Source organism: Neolamprologus brichardi, unplaced genomic scaffold (assembly GCF_056152115.1).
Source record: "Neolamprologus brichardi isolate AB-2024 unplaced genomic scaffold, ASM5615211v1 NODE_ptg000148l+_length_66597_cov_1, whole genome shotgun sequence".
Lineage (NCBI taxonomy): Eukaryota > Metazoa > Chordata > Actinopteri > Cichliformes > Cichlidae > Neolamprologus > Neolamprologus brichardi.
Window position 1 is genome coordinate 22,299 of NW_028270110.1, and position 6,000 is coordinate 28,298.

The 6,000-nt window shown below is 38.2% G+C and overlaps 1 pseudogene; it reads left to right on the plus strand.

Annotated features, from left to right (window-relative positions):
• The first annotated feature begins 665 nt into the window (after nucleotides 1-665).
• Nucleotides 666-2,422, plus strand: LOC148094831 (uncharacterized; annotated as a pseudogene).
• Nucleotides 2,423-6,000: the final 3,578 nt, after the last annotated feature.

Consider the following 6,000-nt stretch of genomic DNA (forward strand, 5'->3'; position numbering starts at 1 on the left):
TTTAACATAAAGGAGATCACAGTATAGTTATCACAAACTGGTATGGTTGGTGAGCCATGGTTGGAAAACAATATTACTGTTTTGTAAAGGATAACTGGTTCAAGTCCAAAATTTTAGTAGGCCTCAAGTAGATCATAAGCTCAGTTCCACAGAAAACAACTGGGAAATTCACTTCAGTTGAAAATCATTGAGAAGGCCCATTAAGCTGCAGAAATAACAAGGCCTGGTGTGGCAAGACCTAAACATATATTAAGTAGGCGTTTTGCACCATGTGGCTTTTAACCACTAGTCAGAACCACATCAGGAGATGGTTCTGAAACAGGAGAAACGAGCTCCTCAGGTTCAGGAGCAAGATTCTCCAGCTGCAGAGGTTCACCAGTGATCTTGTGAACAGCAGCTAATACTTTTTCTTCCTCCTCCCTTCTCAGCTCATCCTTAAGATTTTCAGTGATCTCTCTTTTCATTTTTAGATGTTCATAAAGTTCATCTATGAGATCTTGTTTATGAACAAGTTTGAAATTCTGCTTTTTGACTTCTTCTTCCAGCCAAAATATTTGTAGTGTCAGACTTCCTGTTGTCTTTGCTTGATACTCAAGATTTTGTAAACAATTCTTGAGATTTGTGTTCTCTGTTTTTAACTTGTTTATCACAGCAGATTCCACCTGTGAAGTCCCTGTTAAGCTTTGAAAAGCCCCAGTAAGCTGCAGGTATTTTAAGGCCTACTGCGGCAACACCTAAACCTATTTTAAGAGGGACGGCCGTGGGCATTCGTATTGTGCCGCTAGAGGTGAAATTCTTGGACCGGCGCAAGACGGATGAAAGCGAAAGCATTTGCCAAGTCCTTTGTCCTTAAATACCCCCTCTTCACCTTCGCAAACACAGTTTTACTTGGAACATTTTCAGAAACAGCGAGTTGTGTTTTGCAAACCAGAAACCTTTCAGAAAGGGACTATTTTTAAACTTAAACAATTAAGCAAACATTTTTTCTTCTCGACACTTTGCATTAAACGTTTAAAGAAATATGTCACACGAAACATTTAATAATTGACAGTCTGACAGAGAGATTCGAGAGGAATCACAAAGACTGTATGGGATGATGGAGAGAGAAATATCGGCGCCTAGGGAGCTTCAAATGAAAATACAAGAACTCCAGTTGGAGTTAAGCACCCTAAAGCGCAAAAAGAATTATTACAAAAAAAATTACTATCGCTTTAAAAATGAGCGTGAACAGAATAGTACAGATGCGCATGAAAGGAATTTCCATTTTAGGGAAAGCATGGTTGAGCTTGAAAAAGTGACTCAACAGTCAGATGACATCGAAGCTCTAATTGTTGCAGAGAATAAAAATTTGCAAGCAGAGCTTAGAACCTTTCGGATGATGCGCCATGAATTTCAGGAAAAGGAAGCATCTCTGCTTGAGCAGAACAGCAGCATTGCTGCTGAGTTGTCTCAAATTGAAAGTGAGCGAAATGAACAAAAGAAAGAGAACGCAGATCTCAAGGAAGAGAGAGAGAGACTTGAGCACCAAGTGGGAGAAGCTCACCATAAAATAACAAAAAAAGAAGAGATAATAGAAAAACAGAACAGAGAAATAGATCACAAGACAGAACAGATAGTTGAGCTGAAAAAAGAAATATGTATTCTTCAGTGTAGGGTGAGACAGGCACTGGATGAAAAACAGTCACAGGTGGAATCTCTGGAGGCTAAAATGCAGGAACAGGTTAACACCATTCAGACGATGCACTATGACTTTCTGGAAAAAGAAGAATATCTCCTCGAGCGTAACAGCAGCATTGCTGCTGAGTTGTCTCAGATTGAAAGTGAGAGAAACGAAAAAAAGAAAGAGAATGCAAAACTCGAGAAAACTTTAGAGACTGTTGAACAGAGACTTGAGCACCAAGTGGGAGAAGCTCACCATAAAAGAATTTAAAAAAGAAGAGATTATAGAAAAACAATATAGGGAAATTGTTCGCAAGACAGAACTCACAGTTGAGCTGAAAAGAAAAATTTGTACTCTTCAGCATCAGGTGAGACATGCACTGGATGAAAATCAGTCACAGGTGGAATCTCTGGAGGCTAAAATGCAGGAGCAGGTAAGCACAATTCAGAGGATGCACCATGACTTTCAAGAAAAAGAAGAATATCTCCTTAAAGAGAACAGCAGCATTGCTGTTGAGATAAACAAATTAAGAAAACAGAGAACACAAATCTCAAGAAACGTTTACAAAATCTTGAGTATCAAGCAAAGACGACAGGAAGTCTGACACTACAAATATTTTGGCTGGAAGAAAAAGTCAAAAAGCAGAATTTCAAAATTGTTCATAAACAAGATCTCATAGATGAACTTTATGAACATCTAAAAATGAAAAGAGAGATCACTGAAAATCTTAAGGATGAGCTGAGAAGGGAGGAGGAAGAATAAGTATTAGCTGCTGTTCACAAGATCACTGGTGAACCTCTGCAGCTGGAGAATCTTGCTCCTGAACCTGAGGAGCTTGTTTCTCCTATTTCAGAACCATCTCCTGATGTGGTCCCGACACAGGAGAATCTTGCTCCTGAACCTGAGGAGCTTGATTCTCCTGTCTCAGAACAGCCTCCTGAAGGGGTTCCGACTAGTGGTTTATGGCGTCATGGTGTCAAACGCCTACTTAATCATGGCCCCAGTTCAGAGAGAAAACCCACAAAATGGAACCGGAGTCCTATTCCATTATTCCTAGACAACTGAGCAGCAATGCTGCTGTTCTGCTCAAGGAGAGATCCTGCCTTTTCCTGAAAGTCACGGTGCATCCTCTGAATGGTTTTAACCTCTGCGCGCAAATTCTCGTTCTCTGCCACGATCAGATCTTTGATGTCATCTGACTTTTGAGTCATTCTTTTAAACTCTTCCATCTTTTCGTCAAATTTTCTCATCCATCTTCTCATGCACATCTACTAGCGAAGCCTGACAGGTAATAATGAGGAGCATATTTTTAACAAATGCACTCAAAGCTTGAAAGCTTCAACTCAACATCTGATTAGTGATTGGTTATGATGATGCTCAGGGGCGCGACTCATCTTAGATCGACAATACAGCCAAACTCATTGGAAAGAGCTTTTGACACCATCTACAAGCCAGCTTTCATCCTAAACCAGTGGTTCTTAACCTTGTTGGAGGTACCGAACCCCACCAGTTTCATATGCGCATTGAACCCCTCTTTAGTGAAAAATAAAATATGATTTTTTTCAAATTCAAGACATAGATATGGGATATTGGTGCACAAAATGAGCCGTGCATGTCACGGTGGAGGCTCTGCCGAACCCCTGAGACCGACTCACCGAACGGCTAGGGTTCGATCGAACCCAGGTTAAGAACCACTGTCCTAAACTGTCTCCCTTTTAAGCGCTTTCCTTAATGTTTAAATTGTTCTCATGACAAACTGAATGGATCTGTTTAAGCTCATCTCTTGAGCGATGGAAATTATTTTTATAATAATTCTTCTTGAGGTTAACGGTGCTCAACTCCAGCTGGAAATCTTAAATTTTCTCTTGAAGTTCCATAGGCTCAGATATTTCTCTCGCCACCGACTCATACAATCTCAGTGATTCCTCTCAAATCTCTCTGTCAGACAGTGAATGAATTCATGTCTGAATTAATTCCCAGGAAACATGAATAATTCATGTTTCCTGAGAGAAACAAGTTAAAGACAGAGAACACAAATCTCAAAAAATGTTTACAAAATCTTGACTATCAAGCAAAGACGGCAGAAAGTCTAACACAACAGATATTTAGGGTGGAAGAAAAAGTCAAAAAGCAGAATTTCAAAATTGTTCATAACCAAGAGAAACCAAATCTCAGGAAATGTTTAGAAAATCTTGATTAATTCATGTCCCAGGAAACATGAATTAATTCATGTTTCCTGGGACATTTGTTTAAAAGCTTGATGCAGTGTTGAAAGAAAAAGTATTCCCTTTCTCAAAGGTTCCAGGTTTGCAAAAGCAGCTCGCTGTGAAACTGTGTTTACGAAGGTGAGGATGTTTTATTTATGAATTTCTCTGTCAGAGGCTGTAATGTCAGTGCTTTTTAGTCCTTAAAGGCATTCCAGCTTTTCCTTCACATGGTTCACCAGACTTGCTGACTGATAAAGGTGACTCCCTCTCCCCCTCAGTGTGTGTGTGTGTGTTGATATATTTGACACTTTAGTTTTGTGAAGGATATCTTCCACAACCCCAAAGCTTAACTTGTACTAAGTTAAGCAGTATGAAAAAATGTGACATGACATAAATGAATCTGTAAAACAAAGGTTTATTTGAAGCCATTGAAGTTACAGTAATCCTTAAAATCTACATGTGTTTTGTTCTACATTAGGCAGGTCAGTTCCTTATTAAAGAGGCCAACGACGTCATGTTTCTATATCATCTCTCCCCTCTTAGACCCTCTTACCCAAAAGACACCAGCCAGTTTAACCCTTTTGTTCTGCTTTGCGCAACTATTTTTAAATCCCTGTAGAACTGCAACCACGTGAGCTAGCGCAAAAAAATTTTTTTCATATGAAACCAGAGGAGTTGTACTTACATCTTATGCCATCAGCTTGTCCTCAGTCAACATTTCCTTCCACATATAGCTTTGCAAAAACTGCATAAAAAGCGCTTGCAGCAACAAAAACATAATATTCCAGAAACACGCTTTGCCGATCCGATCAGCTGTTCGTAACACTTCCTAGTAAGAATAGACGTCAGCGTGAAGTCCGCCATGACCTGCCCGAAACCGGAAGTGATGTCATTTTCGTGGAAATGTAGTTTTTTACCATCAGGGCCTCATGAGCCTATACTGTGTTTTTAAAAGTTATGTTTGACTTTATGACTTTCTGGGATGCTTAGGACTCATATTGCTCTGCTGGAAATAGTTTATTTTGATGCATATGCTGCTTTTTTGCAAATTTGCATTATAAGATTTATTTTTGTTTTTCCTGCAGTATATAAAATTGGTGTATTTCAAAAATAAAACTATGAAGACACTCAAAATAAATTTCCTGTGGTGGGAAACTATTTTGTGCAACTTTTTTGTATTTACAGTTTTGAGGGATAAGCCTCTTAAATTTCTCTAACTAGAAATATATGTTAAAAAAACAAATGATTTTCAATTTTTTTTGTAGTTTATTGCACTTTTTTGCAATTTATGTAATTACTATGCACTTAATGCAGACATATTATTAAAATCTGGGCTATAATGGTTGTATTGATGTATAGCAACTTGAAATGCTCCCAAAAATGGCACTACAGCATGTAAAAATATAATACAAGCTCTGGCGGACTTGGTTCTATGGTAGGTCTTAAAGGGTTAATGCTCAATCTTTTTACCAGCTTAAGTAAATTATATTGCACAATTTCCTCACCCAATAAAATAATATTTACAACATGAGTTTGCCTTCCATGTTATCTAAAATGTGCAAAAGGATTGTGTGTTTTTAGTTTATTTTGGGGATATGGGATATTGCCCTTAAATTGAACTCATGCTTACAATGACGGGATGTAAGAACAGAATGTTCTGTATGTGTAACTTGGAAAAAAGGGTTTGTAAAGGAGCGCTTGTTGGATTCACTACTTCTGCTCAGAGGTGCTCTTTGGATGGGATACATTTTTATTTATTTTTTTAAAACAGGGTTTGTTTTTTTTCCGGCCCACTGGCCTTCCTCAGGAAGTCAGATGACATCCTTGGAGTTCTTGATTTGTTTTGTTTTCCTTTTTGTTGTTTTTTGTAAATGTGCATATATGTTTCTATATAATGTTAAAGGATTAGTTTGGACCTTTAGAAGTCTGGTTCTGTGAAATAGTGCAGTGTCATCACGCATAATTTAGACTAGTCGCTTGACTATGGAAACATGACTATGATCTCTTGGAAATGTATAGATATCTAAATTTTGATCATTTGGAGGTAAAGCGGACTTCTAAATATCCAAAGTAACCCTTTGGGTCTTAAAAATGATGCTTAACAAACATGTATTAAAACACAAATACACACAA